General features: G+C 39.4%; 13 non-coding genes across 13 annotated transcripts; all 13 read right to left on the bottom strand.

The window, feature by feature from the left end:
* Positions 1-224: 224 nt before the first annotated feature.
* LOC140030886 (5S ribosomal RNA) lies at positions 225-343 on the bottom strand. Its single transcript, XR_011834805.1, has one exon. It is a non-coding gene; the product is annotated as a 5S ribosomal RNA (ribosomal RNA).
* A 1,125-nt stretch (positions 344-1,468) lies between these two features.
* Positions 1,469-1,587, bottom strand: LOC140029958 (5S ribosomal RNA). The gene has a single exon (XR_011833873.1). It is a non-coding gene; the product is annotated as a 5S ribosomal RNA (ribosomal RNA).
* A 1,124-nt stretch (positions 1,588-2,711) lies between these two features.
* Positions 2,712-2,830, bottom strand: LOC140031147 (5S ribosomal RNA). Its single transcript, XR_011835068.1, has one exon. It is a non-coding gene; the product is annotated as a 5S ribosomal RNA (ribosomal RNA).
* Positions 2,831-3,955: 1,125 nt separating this feature from the next.
* Positions 3,956-4,074, bottom strand: LOC140028829 (5S ribosomal RNA). The gene has a single exon (XR_011832734.1). It is a non-coding gene; the product is annotated as a 5S ribosomal RNA (ribosomal RNA).
* Positions 4,075-5,199: 1,125 nt separating this feature from the next.
* Positions 5,200-5,318, bottom strand: LOC140028827 (5S ribosomal RNA). The gene has a single exon (XR_011832732.1). It is a non-coding gene; the product is annotated as a 5S ribosomal RNA (ribosomal RNA).
* Positions 5,319-6,443: 1,125 nt separating this feature from the next.
* On the bottom strand, positions 6,444-6,562 carry LOC140030091 (5S ribosomal RNA). Its single transcript, XR_011834005.1, has one exon. It is a non-coding gene; the product is annotated as a 5S ribosomal RNA (ribosomal RNA).
* A 1,125-nt stretch (positions 6,563-7,687) lies between these two features.
* Positions 7,688-7,806, bottom strand: LOC140030090 (5S ribosomal RNA). The gene has a single exon (XR_011834004.1). It is a non-coding gene; the product is annotated as a 5S ribosomal RNA (ribosomal RNA).
* A 1,125-nt stretch (positions 7,807-8,931) lies between these two features.
* Positions 8,932-9,050, bottom strand: LOC140028826 (5S ribosomal RNA). Its single transcript, XR_011832731.1, has one exon. It is a non-coding gene; the product is annotated as a 5S ribosomal RNA (ribosomal RNA).
* Positions 9,051-10,175: 1,125 nt separating this feature from the next.
* Positions 10,176-10,294, bottom strand: LOC140028825 (5S ribosomal RNA). The gene has a single exon (XR_011832730.1). It is a non-coding gene; the product is annotated as a 5S ribosomal RNA (ribosomal RNA).
* A 1,135-nt stretch (positions 10,295-11,429) lies between these two features.
* Positions 11,430-11,548, bottom strand: LOC140028824 (5S ribosomal RNA). The gene has a single exon (XR_011832729.1). It is a non-coding gene; the product is annotated as a 5S ribosomal RNA (ribosomal RNA).
* Positions 11,549-12,683: 1,135 nt separating this feature from the next.
* Positions 12,684-12,802, bottom strand: LOC140030885 (5S ribosomal RNA). The gene has a single exon (XR_011834804.1). It is a non-coding gene; the product is annotated as a 5S ribosomal RNA (ribosomal RNA).
* Positions 12,803-13,937: 1,135 nt separating this feature from the next.
* On the bottom strand, positions 13,938-14,056 carry LOC140028823 (5S ribosomal RNA). Its single transcript, XR_011832728.1, has one exon. It is a non-coding gene; the product is annotated as a 5S ribosomal RNA (ribosomal RNA).
* Positions 14,057-15,181: 1,125 nt separating this feature from the next.
* LOC140029835 (5S ribosomal RNA) lies at positions 15,182-15,300 on the bottom strand. Its single transcript, XR_011833750.1, has one exon. It is a non-coding gene; the product is annotated as a 5S ribosomal RNA (ribosomal RNA).
* Between the last annotated feature and the right edge of the window lie 620 nt (positions 15,301-15,920).

The following is a 15,920-nucleotide window of genomic DNA, read 5'->3' as shown; positions in this document are numbered from 1 at the left end:
GTCGAAAATTGCCACCCCTAGTTGCGGTGATACATTTGCGCCGACAAATTTGAGCGACGATCCGGGCTTTGATCGAGCCGTACCGTTCCTGATTTGTCTCGCGCCTTCAGATCCTCCTTCACGCTTCGACAAGAAGCAAAATATTAAGCAATCGTTCCGACAGAGCTAAATTACTACAGGATAAAGAACGAATAGGAAATTTGGATTTCGAAACAAAAAAGAAAGGGGTGCAACACGAGGACTTCCCAGGGGGTCACCCATCCTAGTACTACTCTCGCCCAAGCACGCTTAACTTCGGAGTTCTGATGGGATCCAGTGCATTAATGCTGGTATGATCGCACCCGCCATGTTCCTTTCGCTTTATTCTTTTAAATTACCCCGTCCTGCGAAGCAGTGTGGCTTTTCTAGACCGAAATTCATTTTAAGCGTCAATTCAAGCATTTTCCTCTTATCCTTTTATTTATTTACTTTATATTTTTTTTTGTTATTGATTTGCACCCTGTTTTTTTCCCTCATCCCGCAACTCTAAATTATCATGAAATCAATCCTTCACGCTTGCAGTTAGGGGTGGCAATTCGGGTCCAAATCAGGTTGGCGGGTCGGGTTCGGGTCAACAGACCCGCCAGAAAATCTGTTGACCCGAACCCCGACCCGCCAACCCGTGACGGGTCAGGTATGCTGACCCGAACCCGAAAATTTCAGGTTTACGGGGCGGCGGGTCGACCCGAAATGACCCGAAACTTAATTTTAATTTATTAATTTATCACTGTAATTTCTAATAAAATCAATTTCTCACAAAACTAATTACATAATCAAGTAATAAAAATTTAAATAAATGATTCCAAATCAAATCTAAAATAAATTAAACACCGTAAAAGTGTTTTATCCCAAGCAAAATATAAAATAAATTAAAACAATACAAAAGTGAAAAATAATATAATATATTATTTGTCCAAGTATAATAATTTCAACTTCACACAAATTAAATAAATTCGTTTAGGATTAAGTAATTAATGCCTTTGAAAAAAAGAATAACTTAGTTTAGTTAGATAAAATTATTTTTATGTTTATTAAATTATTTTTAATTCGTAAACGGGTCATATCAGGTCACCACGGGTTGACCCGAAATCGACCGGTTTTCTTTTCGGGTTCATCGGGTCCAACCCGATTCTGACCCGAATTCCCGAAACCTCAACCCAAACCCATTAATTTCGTGTTAGGTTCGTGTCGTGTTTTCAGGTCGTGTCGAAAATTGCCACCCCTAGTTGCGGTGATACATTTGCGCCGACAAATTTGAGCGACGATCCGGGCTTTGATCGAGCCGTACCGTTCCTGATTTGTCTCGCGCCTTCAGATCCTCCTTCACGCTTCGACAAGAAGCAAACTATTAAGCAATCGTTCCGACGGAGCTAAATTACTACAGGATAAAGAACGAATAGGAAATTTGGATTTCGAAACAAAAAAGAGATGGGTGCAACACGAGGACTTCCCAGGGGGTCACCCATCCTAGTACTACTCTCGCCCAAGCACGCTTAACTTCGGAGTTCTGATGGGATCCGGTGCATTAGTGCTGGTATGATCGCACCCGCCATGTTCCTTTCGCTTTATTCTTTTAAACTACCCCGTCCTGCGAAGCAGTGTGGCTTTTCTAGACCGAAATTCATTTTAAGCGTCAATTCAAGCATTTTCCTCTTATCCTTTTATTTATTTACTTTATATTTTTTTTTGTTATTGATTTGCACCCTGTTTTTTTCCCTCATCCCGCAACTCTAAATTATCATGAAATCAATCCTTCACGCTTGCAGTTAGGGGTGGCAATTCGGGTCCAAATCAGGTTGGCGGGTCGGGTTCGGGTCAACAGACCCGCCAGAAAATCTGTTGACCCGAACCCCGACCCGCCAACCCGTGACGGGTCAGGTATGCTGACCCGAACCCGAAAATTTCAGGTTTACGGGGCGGCGGGTCGACCCGAAATGACCCGAAACTTAATTTTAATTTATTAATTTATCACTGTAATTTCTAATAAAATCAATTTCTCACAAAACTAATTACATAATCAAGTAATAAAAATTTAAATAAATGATTCCAAATCAAATCTAAAATAAATTAAACACCGTAAAAGTGTTTTATCCCAAGCAAAATATAAAATAAATTAAAACAATACAAAAGTGAAAAATAATATAATATATTATTTGTCCAAGTATAATAATTTCAACTTCACACAAATTAAATAAATTCGTTTAGGATTAAGTAATTAATGCCTTTGAAAAAAAGAATAACTTAGTTTAGTTAGATAAAATTATTTTTATGTTTATTAAATTATTTTTAATTCGTAAACGGGTCATATCGGGTCATATCAGGTCACCACGGGTTGACCCGAAATCGACCGGTTTTCTTTTCGGGTTCATCGGGTCCAACCCGAATTCCCGAAACCTCAACCCAAACCCATTAATTTCGTGTTAGGTTCGTGTCGTGTTTTCAGGTCGTGTCGAAAATTGCCACCCCTAGTTGCGGTGATACATTTGCGCCGACAAATTTGAGCGACGATCCGGGCTTTGATCGAGCCGTACCGTTCCTGATTTGTCTCGCGCCTTCAGATCCTCCTTCACGCTTCGACAAGAAGCAAAATATTAAACAATCGTTCCGACGGAGCTAAATTACTACAGGATAAAGAACGAATAGGAAATTTGGATTTCGAAACAAAAAAGAAAAGGGTGCAACACGAGGACTTCCCAGGGGGTCACCCATCCTAGTACTACTCTCGCCCAAGCACGCTTAACTTCGGAGTTCTGATGGGATCCGGTGCATTATTGCTGGTATGATCGCACCCGCCATGTTCCTTTCGCTTTATTCTTTTAAACTACCCCGTCCTGCGAAGCAGTGTGGCTTTTCTAGACCGAAATTCATTTTAAGCGTCAATTCAAGCATTTTCCTCTTATCCTTTTATTTATTTACTTTATATTTTTTTTTGTTATTGATTTGCACCCTGTTTTTTTCCCTCATCCCGCAACTCTAAATTATCATGAAATCAATCCTTCACGCTTGCAGTTAGGGGTGGCAATTCGGGTCCAAATCAGGTTGGCGGGTCGGGTTCGGGTCAACAGACCCGCCAGAAAATCTGTTGACCCGAACCCCGACCCGCCAACCCGTGACGGGTCAGGTATGCTGACCCGAACCCGAAAATTTCAGGTTTACGGGGCGGCGGGTCGACCCGAAATGACCCGAAACTTAATTTTAATTTATTAATTTATCACTGTAATTTCTAATAAAATCAATTTCTCACAAAACTAATTACATAATCAAGTAATAAAAATTTAAATAAATGATTCCAAATCAAATCTAAAATAAATTAAACACCGTAAAAGTGTTTTATCCCAAGCAAAATATAAAATAAATTAAAACAATACAAAAGTGAAAAATAATATAATATATTATTTGTCCAAGTATAATAATTTCAACTTCACACAAATTAAATAAATTCGTTTAGGATTAAGTAATTAATGCCTTTGAAAAAAAGAATAACTTAGTTTAGTTAGATAAAATTATTTTTATGTTTATTAAATTATTTTTAATTCGTAAACGGGTCATATCAGGTCACCACGGGTTGACCCGAAATCGACCGGTTTTCTTTTCGGGTTCATCGGGTCCAACCCGATTCTGACCCGAATTCCCGAAACCTCAACCCAAACCCATTAATTTCGTGTTAGGTTCGTGTCGTGTTTTCAGGTCGTGTCGAAAATTGCCACCCCTAGTTGCGGTGATACATTTGCGCCGACAAATTTGAGCGACGATCCGGGCTTTGATCGAGCCGTACCGTTCCTGATTTGTCTCGCGCCTTCAGATCCTCCTTCACGCTTCGACAAGAAGCAAAATATTAAGCAATCGTTCCGACGGAGCTAAATTACTACAGGATAAAGAACGAATAGGAAATTTGGATTTCGAAACAAAAAAGTGAGGGGTGCAACACGAGGACTTCCCAGGGGGTCACCCATCCTAGTACTACTCTCGCCCAAGCACGCTTAACTTCGGAGTTCTGATGGGATCCGGTGCATTAGTGCTGGTATGATCGCACCCGCCATGTTCCTTTCGCTTTATTCTTTTAAACTACCCCGTCCTGCGAAGCAGTGTGGCTTTTCTAGACCGAAATTCATTTTAAGCGTCAATTCAAGCATTTTCCTCTTATCCTTTTATTTATTTACTTTATATTTTTTTTTGTTATTGATTTGCACCCTGTTTTTTTCCCTCATCCCGCAACTCTAAATTATCATGAAATCAATCCTTCACGCTTGCAGTTAGGGGTGGCAATTCGGGTCCAAATCAGGTTGGCGGGTCGGGTTCGGGTCAACAGACCCGCCAGAAATTCTGTTGACCCGAACCCCGACCCGCCAACCCGTGACGGGTCAGGTATGCTGACCCGAACCCGAAAATTTCAGGTTTACGGGGCGGCGGGTCGACCCGAAATGACCCGAAACTTAATTTTAATTTATTAATTTATCACTGTAATTTCTAATAAAATCAATTTCTCACAAAACTAATTACATAATCAAGTAATAAAAATTTAAATAAATGATTCCAAATCAAATCTAAAATAAATTAAACACCGTAAAAGTGTTTTATCCCAAGCAAAATATAAAATAAATTAAAACAATACAAAAGTGAAAAATAATATAATATATTATTTGTCCAAGTATAATAATTTCAACTTCACACAAATTAAATAAATTCGTTTAGGATTAAGTAATTAATGCCTTTGAAAAAAAGAATAACTTAGTTTAGTTAGATAAAATTATTTTTATGTTTATTAAATTATTTTTAATTCGTAAACGGGTCATATCAGGTCACCACGGGTTGACCCGAAATCGACCGGTTTTCTTTTCGGGTTCATCGGGTCCAACCCGATTCTGACCCGAATTCCCGAAACCTCAACCCAAACCCATTAATTTCGTGTTAGGTTCGTGTCGTGTTTTCAGGTCGTGTCGAAAATTGCCACCCCTAGTTGCGGTGATACATTTGCGCCGACAAATTTGAGCGACGATCCGGGCTTTGATCGAGCCGTACCGTTCCTGATTTGTCTCGCGCCTTCAGATCCTCCTTCACGCTTCGACAAGAAGCAAAATATTAAGCAATCGTTCCGACGGAGCTAAATTACTACAGGATAAAGAACGAATAGGAAATTTGGATTTCGAAACAAAAAAGAGAGGGGTGCAACACGAGGACTTCCCAGGGGGTCACCCATCCTAGTACTACTCTCGCCCAAGCACGCTTAACTTCGGAGTTCTGATGGGATCCGGTGCATTAGTGCTGGTATGATCGCACCCGCCATTTTCCTTTCGCTTTATTCTTTTAAACTACCCCGTCCTGCGAAGCAGTGTGGCTTTTCTAAACCGAAATTCATTTTAAGCGTCAATTCAAGCATTTTCCTCTTATCCTTTTATTTATTTACTTTATATTTTTTTTTGTTATTGATTTGCACCCTGTTTTTTTCCCTCATCCCGCAACTCTAAATTATCATGAAATCAATCCTTCACGCTTGCAGTTAGGGGTGGCAATTCGGGTCCAAATCAGGTTGGCGGGTCGGGTTCGGGTCAACAGACCCGCCAGAAATTCTGTTGACCCGAACCCCGACCCGCCAACCCGTGACGGGTCAGGTATGCTGACCCGAACCCGAAAATTTCAGGTTTACGGGGCGGCGGGTCGACCCGAAATGACCCGAAACTTAATTTTAATTTATTAATTTATCACTGTAATTTCTAATAAAATCAATTTCTCACAAAACTAATTACATAATCAAGTAATAAAAATTTAAATAAATGATTCCAAATCAAATCTAAAATAAATTAAACACCGTAAAAGTGTTTTATCCCAAGCAAAATATAAAATAAATTAAAACAATACAAAAGTGAAAAATAATATAATATATTATTTGTCCAAGTATAATAATTTCAACTTCACACAAATTAAATAAATTCGTTTAGGATTAAGTAATTAATGCCTTTGAAAAAAAGAATAACTTAGTTTAGTTAGATAAAATTATTTTTATGTTTATTAAATTATTTTTAATTCGTAAACGGGTCATATCAGGTCACCACGGGTTGACCCGAAATCGACCGGTTTTCTTTTCGGGTTCATCGGGTCCAACCCGATTCTGACCCGAATTCCCGAAACCTCAACCCAAACCCATTAATTTCGTGTTAGGTTCGTGTCGTGTTTTCAGGTCGTGTCGAAAATTGCCACCCCTAGTTGCGGTGATACATTTGCGCCGACAAATTTGAGCGACGATCCGGGCTTTGATCGAGCCGTACCGTTCCTGATTTGTCTCGCGCCTTCAGATCCTCCTTCACGCTTCGACAAGAAGCAAACTATTAAGCAATCGTTCCGACGGAGCTAAATTACTACAGGATAAAGAACGAATAGGAAATTTGGATTTCGAAACAAAAAAGAGAGGGGTGCAACACGAGGACTTCCCAGGGGGTCACCCAACCTAGTACTACTCTCGCCCAAGCACGCTTAACTTCGGAGTTCTGATGGGATCCGGTGCATTAGTGCTGGTATGATCGCACCCGCCATGTTCCTTTCGCTTTATTCTTTTAAACTACCCCGTCCTGCGAAGCAGTGTGGCTTTTCTAGACCGAAATTCATTTTAAGCGTCAATTCAAGCATTTTCCTCTTATCCATTTATTTATTTACTTTATATTTTTTTTTGTTATTGATTTGCACCCTGTTTTTTTCCCTCATCCCGCAACTCTAAATTATCATGAAATCAATCCTTCACGCTTGCAGTTAGGGGTGGCAATTCGGGTCCAAATCAGGTTGGCGGGTCGGGTTCGGGTCAACAGACCCGCCAGAAATTCTGTTGACCCGAACCCCGACCCGCCAACCCGTGACGGGTCAGGTATGCTGACCCGAACCCGAAAATTTCAGGTTTACGGGGCGGCGGGTCGACCCGAAATGACCCGAAACTTAATTTTAATTTATTAATTTATCACTGTAATTTCTAATAAAATCAATTTCTCACAAAACTAATTACATAATCAAGTAATAAAAATTTAAATAAATGATTCCAAATCAAATCTAAAATAAATTAAACACCGTAAAAGTGTTTTATCCCAAGCAAAATATAAAATAAATTAAAACAATACAAAAGTGAAAAATAATATAATATATTATTTGTCCAAGTATAATAATTTCAACTTCACACAAATTAAATAAATTCGTTTAGGATTAAGTAATTAATGCCTTTGAAAAAAAGAATAACTTAGTTTAGTTAGATAAAATTATTTTTATGTTTATTAAATTATTTTTAATTCGTAAACGGGTCATATCAGGTCACCACGGGTTGACCCGAAATCGACCGGTTTTCTTTTCGGGTTCATCGGGTCCAACCCGATTCTGACCCGAATTCCCGAAACCTCAACCCAAACCCATTAATTTCGTGTTAGGTTCGTGTCGTGTTTTCAGGTCGTGTCGAAAATTGCCACCCCTAGTTGCGGTGATACATTTGCGCCGACAAATTTGAGCGACGATCCGAGCTTTGATCGAGCCGTACCGTTCCTGATTTGTCTCGCGCCTTCAGATCCTCCTTCACGCTTCGACAAGAAGCAAACTATTAAGCAATCGTTCCGACGGAGCTAAATTACTACAGGATAAAGAACGAATAGGAAATTTGGATTTCGAAACAAAAAAGAGAGGGGTGCAACACGAGGACTTCCCAGGGGGTCACCCAACCTAGTACTACTCTCGCCCAAGCACGCTTAACTTCGGAGTTCTGATGGGATCCGGTGCATTAGTGCTGGTATGATCGCACCCGCCATGTTCCTTTCGCTTTATTCTTTTAAACTACCCCGTCCTGCGAAGCAGTGTGGCTTTTCTAGACCGAAATTCATTTTAAGCGTCAATTCAAGCATTTTCCTCTTATCCATTTATTTATTTACTTTATATTTTTTTTTGTTATTGATTTGCACCCTGTTTTTTTCCCTCATCCCGCAACTCTAAATTATCATGAAATCAATCCTTCACGCTTGCAGTTAGGGGTGGCAATTCGGGTCCAAATCAGGTTGGCGGGTCGGGTTCGGGTCAACAGACCCGCCAGAAATTCTGTTGACCCGAACCCCGACCCGCCAACCCGTGACGGGTCAGGTATGCTGACCCGAACCCGAAAATTTCAGGTTTACGGGGCGGCGGGTCGACCCGAAATGACCCGAAACTTAATTTTAATTTATTAATTTATCACTGTAATTTCTAATAAAATCAATTTCTCACAAAACTAATTACATAATCAAGTAATAAAAATTTAAATAAATGATTCCAAATCAAATCTAAAATAAATTAAACACCGTAAAAGTGTTTTATCCCAAGCAAAATATAAAATAAATTAAAACAATACAAAAGTGAAAAATAATATAATATATTATTTGTCCAAGTATAATAATTTCAACTTCACACAAATTAAATAAATTCGTTTAGGATTAAGTAATTAATGCCTTTGAAAAAAAGAATAACTTAGTTTAGTTAGATAAAATTATTTTTATGTTTATTAAATTATTTTTAATTCGTAAACGGGTCATATCAGGTCACCACGGGTTGACCCGAAATCGACCGGTTTTCTTTTCGGGTTCATCGGGTCCAACCCGATTCTGACCCGAATTCCCGAAACCTCAACCCAAACCCATTAATTTCGTGTTAGGTTCGTGTCGTGTTTTCAGGTCGTGTCGAAAATTGCCACCCCTAGTTGCGGTGATACATTTGCGCCGACAAATTTGAGCGACGATCCGGGCTTTGATCGAGCCGTACCGTTCCTGATTTGTCTCGCGCCTTCAGATCCTCCTTCACGCTTCGACAAGAAGCAAACTATTAAGCAATCGTTCCGACGGAGCTAAATTACTACAGGATAAAGAACGAATAGGAAATTTGGATTTCGAAACAAAAAAGAGAGGGGTGCAACACGAGGACTTCCCAGGGGGTCACCCATCCTAGTACTACTCTCGCCCAAGCACGCTTAACTTCGGAGTTCTGATGGGATCCGGTGCATTAGTGCTGGTATGATCGCACCCGCCATGTTCCTTTCGCTTTATTCTTTTAAACTACCCCGTACTGCGAAGCAGTGTGGCTTTTCTAGACCGAAATTCATTTTAAGCGTCAATTCAAGCATTTTCCTCTTATCCTTTTATTTATTTACTTTATATTTTTTTTTGTTATTGATTTGCACCCTGTTTTTTTCCCTCATCCCGCAACTCTAAATTATCACGAAATCAATCCTTCACGCTTGCAGTTAGGGGTGGCAATTCGGGTCCAAATCAGGTTGGCGGGTCGGGTTCGGGTCAACAGACCCGCCAGAAATTCTGTTGACCCGAACCCCGACCCGCCAACCCGTGACGGGTCAGGTATGCTGACCCGAACCCGAAAATTTCAGGTTTACGGGGCGGCGGGTCGACCCGAAATGACCCGAAACTTAATTTTAATTTATTAATTTATCACTGTAATTTCTAATAAAATCAATTTCTCACAAAACTAATTACATAATCAAGTAATAAAAATTTAAATAAATGATTCCAAATCAAATCTAAAATAAATTAAACACCGTAAAAGTGTTTTATCCCAAGCAAAATATAAAATAAATTAAAACAATACAAAAGTGAAAAATAATATAATATATTATTTGTCCAAGTATAATAATTTCAACTTCACACAAATTAAATAAATTCGTTTAGGATTAAGTAATTAATGCCTTTGAAAAAAAGAATAACTTAGTTTAGTTAGATAAAATTATTTTTATGTTTATTAAATTATTTTTAATTCGTAAACGGGTCATATCAGGTCACCACGGGTTGACCCGAAATCGACCGGTTTTCTTTTCGGGTTCATCGGGTCCAACCCGATTCTGACCCGAATTCCCGAAACCTCAACCCAAACCCATTAATTTCGTGTTAGGTTCGTGTCGTGTTTTCAGGTCGTGTCGAAAATTGCCACCCCTAGTTGCGGTGATACATTTGCGCCGACAAATTTGAGCGACGATCCGGGCTTTGATCGAGCCGTACCGTTCCTGATTTGTCTCGCGCCTTCAGATCCTCCTTCACGCTTCGACAAGAAGCAAACTATTAAGCAATCGTTCCGACGGAGCTAAATTACTACAGGATAAAGAACGAATAGGAAATTTGGATTTCGAAACAAAAAAGAGAGGGGTGCAACACGAGGACTTCCCAGGGGGTCACCCATCCTAGTACTACTCTCGCCCAAGCACGCTTAACTTCGGAGTTCTGATGGGATCCGGTGCATTAGTGCTGGTATGATCGCACCCGCCATGTTCCTTTCGCTTTATTCTTTTAAACTACCCCGTCCTGCGAAGCAGTGTGGCTTTTCTAGACCGAAATTCATTTTAAGCGTCAATTCAAGCATTTTCCTCTTATCCTTTTATTTATTTACTTTATATTTTTTTTTGTTATTGATTTGCACCCTGTTTTTTTCCCTCATCCCGCAACTCTAAATTATCATGAAATCAATCCTTCACGCTTGCAGTTAGGGGTGGCAATTCGGGTCCAAATCAGGTTGGCGGGTCGGGTTCGGGTCAACAGACCCGCCAGAAATTCTGTTGACCCGAACCCCGACCCGCCAACCCGTGACGGGTCAGGTATGCTGACCCGAACCCGAAAATTTCAGGTTTACGGGGCGGCGGGTCGACCCGAAATGACCCGAAACTTAATTTTAATTTATTAATTTATCACTGTAATTTCTAATAAAATCAATTTCTCACAAAACTAATTACATAATCAAGTAATAAAAATTTAAATAAATGATTCCAAATCAAATCTAAAATAAATTAAACACCGTAAAAGTGTTTTATCCCAAGCAAAATATAAAATAAATTAAAACAATACAAAAGTGAAAAATAATATAATATATTATTTGTCCAAGTATAATAATTTCAACTTCACACAAATTAAATAAATTCGTTTAGGATTAAGTAATTAATGCCTTTGAAAAAAAGAATAACTTAGTTTAGTTAGATAAAATTATTTTTATGTTTATTAAATTATTTTTAATTCGTAAACGGGTCATATCGGGTCATATCAGGTCACCACGGGTTGACCCGAAATCGACCGGTTTTCTTTTCGGGTTCATCGGGTCCAACCCGATTCTGACCCGAATTCCCGAAACCTCAACCCAAACCCATTAATTTCGTGTTAGGTTCGTGTCGTGTTTTCAGGTCGTGTCGAAAATTGCCACCCCTAGTTGCGGTGATACATTTGCGCCGACAAATTTGAGCGACGATCCGGGCTTTGATCGAGCCGTACCGTTCCTGATTTGTCTCGCGCCTTCAGATCCTCCTTCACGCTTCGACAAGAAGCAAACTATTAAGCAATCGTTCCGACGGAGCTAAATTACTACAGGATAAAGAACGAATAGGAAATTTGGATTTCGAAACAAAAAAGAGAGGGGTGCAACACGAGGACTTCCCAGGGGGTCACCCATCCTAGTACTACTCTCGCCCAAGCACGCTTAACTTCGGAGTTCTGATGGGATCCGGTGCATTAGTGCTGGTATGATCGCACCCGCCATGTTCCTTTCGCTTTATTCTTTTAAACTACCCCGTCCTGCGAAGCAGTGTGGCTTTTCTAGACCGAAATTCATTTTAAGCGTCAATTCAAGCATTTTCCTCTTATCCTTTTATTTATTTACTTTATATTTTTTTTTGTTATTGATTTGCACCCTGTTTTTTTCCCTCATCCCGCAACTCTAAATTATCATGAAATCAATCCTTCACGCTTGCAGTTAGGGGTGGCAATTCGGGTCCAAATCAGGTTGGCGGGTCGGGTTCGGGTCAACAGACCCGCCAGAAATTCTGTTGACCCGAACCCCGACCCGCCAACCCGTGACGGGTCAGGTATGCTGACCCGAACCCGAAAATTTCAGGTTTACGGGGCGGCGGGTCGACCCGAAATGACCCGAAACTTAATTTTAATTTATTAATTTATCACTGTAATTTCTAATAAAATCAATTTCTCACAAAACTAATTACATAATCAAGTAATAAAAATTTAAATAAATGATTCCAAATCAAATCTAAAATAAATTAAACACCGTAAAAGTGTTTTATCCCAAGCAAAATATAAAATAAATTAAAACAATACAAAAGTGAAAAATAATATAATATATTATTTGTCCAAGTATAATAATTTCAACTTCACACAAATTAAATAAATTCGTTTAGGATTAAGTAATTAATGCCTTTGAAAAAAAGAATAACTTAGTTTAGTTAGATAAAATTATTTTTATGTTTATTAAATTATTTTTAATTCGTAAACGGGTCATATCGGGTCATATCAGGTCACCACGGGTTGACCCGAAATCGACCGGTTTTCTTTTCGGGTTCATCGGGTCCAACCCGATTCTGACCCGAATTCCCGAAACCTCAACCCAAACCCATTAATTTCGTGTTAGGTTCGTGTCGTGTTTTCAGGTCGTGTCGAAAATTGCCACCCCTAGTTGCGGTGATACATTTGCGCCGACAAATTTGAGCGACGATCCGGGCTTTGATCGAGCCGTACCGTTCCTGATTTGTCTCGCGCCTTCAGATCCTCCTTCACGCTTCGACAAGAAGCAAAATATTAAGCAATCGTTCCGACGGAGCTAAATTACTACAGGATAAAGAACGAAAAGGAAATTTGGATTTCGAAACAAAAAAGAAAGGGGTGCAACACGAGGACTTCCCAGGGGGTCACCCATCCTAGTACTACTCTCGCCCAAGCACGCTTAACTTCGGAGTTCTGATGGGATCCAGTGCATTAATGCTGGTATGATCGCACCCGCCATGTTCCTTTCGCTTTATTCTTTTAAACTACCCCGTCCTGCGAAGCAGTGTGGCTTTTCTAGACCGAAATTCATTTTAAGCGTCAATTCAAGCATTTTCCTCTTATCCTTTTATTTATTTACTTTATATTTTTTTTTGTTATTGATTTGCACCCTGTTTTTTTCCCTCATCCCGCAACTCTAAATTATCATGAAATCAATCCTTCACGCTTGCAGTTAGGGGTGGCAATTCGGGTCCAAATCAGGTTGGCGGGTCGGGTTCGGGTCAACAGACCCGCCAGAAAATCTGTTGACCCGAACCCCGACCCGCCAACCCGTGACGGGTCAGGTATGCTGACCCGAACCCGAAAATTTCAGGTTTACGGGGCGGCGGGTCGACCCGAAATGACCCGAAACTTAATTTTAATTTATTAATTTATCACTGTAATTTCTAATAAAATCAATTTCTCACAAAACTAATTACATAATCAAGTAATAAAAATTTAAATAAATGATTCCAAATCAAATCTAAAATAAATTAAACACCGTAAAAGTGTTTTATCCCAAGCAAAATATAAAATAAATTAAAACAATACAAAAGTGAAAAATAATATAATATATTATTTGTCCAAGTATAATAATTTCAACTTCACACAAATTAAATAAATTCGTTTAGGATTAAGTAATTAATGCCTTTGAAAAAAAGAATAACTTAGTTTAGTTAGATAAAATTATTTTTATGTTTATTAAATTATTTTTAATTCGTAAACGGGTCATATCGGGTCATATCAGGTCACCACGGGTTGACCCGAAATCGACCGGTTTTCTTTTCGGGTTCATCGGGTCCAACCCGATTCTGACCCGAATTCCCGAAACCTCAACCCAAACCCATTAATTTCGTGTTAGGTTCGTGTCGTGTTTTCAGGTCGTGTCGAAAATTGCCACCCCTAGTTGCGGTGATACATTTGCGCCGACAAATTTGAGCGACGATCCGGGCTTTGATCGAGCCGTACCGTTCCTGATTTGTCTCGCGCCTTCAGATCCTCCTTCACGCTTCGACAAGAAGCAAACTATTAAGCAATCGTTCCGACGGAGCTAAATTACTACAGGATAAAGAACGAATAGGAAATTTGGATTTCGAAACAAAAAAGAGAGGGGTGCAACACGAGGACTTCCCAGGGGGTCACCCATCCTAGTACTACTCTCGCCCAAGCACGCTTAACTTCGGAGTTCTGATGGGATCCGGTGCATTAGTGCTGGTATGATCGCACCCGCCATGTTCCTTTCGCTTTATTCTTTTAAACTACCCCGTCCTGCGAAGCAGTGTGGCTTTTCTAGACCGAAATTCATTTTAAGCGTCAATTCAAGCATTTTCCTCTTATCCTTTTATTTATTTACTTTATATTTTTTTTTGTTATTGATTTGCACCCTGTTTTTTTCCCTCATCCCGCAACTCTAAATTATCATGAAATCAATCCTTCACGCTTGCAGTTAGGGGTGGCAATTCGGGTCCAAATCAGGTTGGCGGGTCGGGTTCGGGTCAACAGACCCGCCAGAAAATCTGTTGACCCGAACCCCGACCCGCCAACCCGTGACGGGTCAGGTATGCTGACCCGAACCCGAAAATTTCAGGTTTACGGGGCGGCGGGTCGACCCGAAATGACCCGAAACTTAATTTTAATTTATTAATTTATCACTGTAATTTCTAATAAAATCAATTTCTCACAAAACTAATTACATAATCAAGTAATAAAAATTTAAATAAATGATTCCAAATCAAATCTAAAATAAATTAAACACCGTAAAAGTGTTTTATCCCAAGCAAAATATAAAATAAATTAAAACAATACAAAAGTGAAAAATAATATAATATATTATTTGTCCAAGTATAATAATTTCAACTTCACACAAATTAAATAAATTCGTTTAGGATTAAGTAATTAATGCCTTTGAAAAAAAGAATAACTTAGTTTAGTTAGATAAAATTATTTTTATGTTTATTAAATTATTTTTAATTCGTAAACGGGTCATATCGGGTCATATCAGGTCACCACGGGTTGACCCGAAATCGACCGGTTTTCTTTTCGGGTTCATCGGGTCCAACCCGAATTCCCGAAACCTCAACCCAAACCTATTAATTTCGTGTTAGATTCGTGTCGTGTTTTCAGGTCGTGTCGAAAATTGCCACCCCTAGTTGCGGTGATACATTTGCGCCGACAAATTTGAGCGACGATCCGGGCTTTTGATCGAGCCGTACCGTTCCTGATTTGTCTCGCGCCTTCAGATCCTCCTTCACGCTTCAACAAGAAGCAAAATATTAAGCAATCGTTCCGACGGAGCTAAATTACTACGGGATAAAGAACGAATAGGAAATTTGGATTTCGAAACAAAAAAGAGAGGAGTGCAACACGAGGACTTCCCAGGGGGTCACCCATCCTAGTACTACTCTCGCCCAAGCACGCTTAACTTCGGAGTTCTGATGGGATCCGGTGCATTAGTGCTGGTATGATCGCACCCGCCATGTTCCTTTCGCTTTATTCTTTTAAACTACCCCGTCCTGCGAAGCAGTGTGGCTTTTCTAGACCGAAATTCATTTTAAGCGTCAATTCAAGCATTTTCCTCTTATCCTTTTATTTATTTACTTTATATTTTTTTTTGTTATTGATTTGCACCCTGTTTTTTTCCCTCATCCCGCAACTCTAAATTATCATGAAATCAATCCTTCACGCTTGCAGTTAGGGGTGGCAATTCGGGTCCAAATCAGGTTGGCGGGTCGGGTTCGGGTCAACAGACCCGCCAGAAAATCTGTTGACCCGAACCCCGACCCGCCAACCCGTGACGGGTCAGGTATGCTGACCCGAACCCGAAAATTTCAGGTTTACGGGGCGGCGGGTCGACCCGAAATGACCCGAAACTTAATTTTAATTTATTAATTTATCACTGTAATTTCTAATAAAATCAATTTCTCACAAAAATAATTACATAATCAAGTAATAAAAATTTAAATAAATGATTTCAAATCAAATCTAAAATAAATTAAACACCGTAAAAGTGTTTTATCCCAAGCAAAATATAAAATAAATTAAAACAATACAAAAGTGAAAAATAATATAATATATTATTTGTCCAAGTATAAT

This window comes from Coffea arabica, chromosome 11e (genome assembly GCF_036785885.1).
Source record: "Coffea arabica cultivar ET-39 chromosome 11e, Coffea Arabica ET-39 HiFi, whole genome shotgun sequence".
NCBI lineage: Eukaryota > Viridiplantae > Streptophyta > Magnoliopsida > Gentianales > Rubiaceae > Coffea > Coffea arabica.
The sequence above is the reverse complement of the archived record's forward strand: the minus strand, read 5'-3'. Positions and strand labels throughout refer to the sequence as shown.